The following is an 800-nucleotide window of genomic DNA, read 5'->3' on the forward strand; positions in this document are numbered from 1 at the left end:
AAAAGCAAGGGTAAGCTAGTGAAAATAAAATTTTATAATATACAAAATTAAATTAAAATAGAAAATCAAAATTGCATGGCTAATTTCTCAATTATTTAATCTTCTTCAAATTCCAACATAAATCAATCACATAGATCTCACATGGATCTACACATCCAAAATATTCAACAAACAACGTCTTTCGGAAGACTCGTATTAAATAAGTCATACTAGAGACTAACACCTGATTCAAAGATTACCAGCGAATCCAACAGAAAGGATCAGGGTAAGTTCAATACAACCCAAGTCGTGCATCTCATATGTCACAGTGTGCATGAACTCCCCCATCAGCTTCTCACCACCTGATATCTTAGTCTATGTGACTTAGATCATCAGTGAAGCTCGGAGATCTCTCGTTACCACATAGGCATCAATACTTAATACACAGCAAACATCAGTCCATACATTATCCCAAATGTATGAATTCAATTTCATACCATTTCGTCATACAATATCATTCAAAAAGTTATCCACAATATTCAAAAGTTTATTTGACATAAAAAAATAACACTTTAATAGTAAATCATCAAAACCCAATATTTCCACAAATTTAAATAATATATAAACAAACAACCCAATATAAATAAACACACAACATCCCTGCAAGAGAAATTGAATATTAGGACCACGTCCCTTCCGCATTCAGATCTTCTATCCTAGGGTGCTATGAAAAATTAAATTTAGCTTCTCTTACCTCAATTGCTTGCTTTCCAAGCAACTTTTGGAATTTTATTCCCCACCGTTTGGATAAGCTTCAAGAT

Source organism: Phaseolus vulgaris, chromosome 6, assembly GCF_000499845.2.
Source record: "Phaseolus vulgaris cultivar G19833 chromosome 6, P. vulgaris v2.0, whole genome shotgun sequence".
NCBI lineage: Eukaryota > Viridiplantae > Streptophyta > Magnoliopsida > Fabales > Fabaceae > Phaseolus > Phaseolus vulgaris.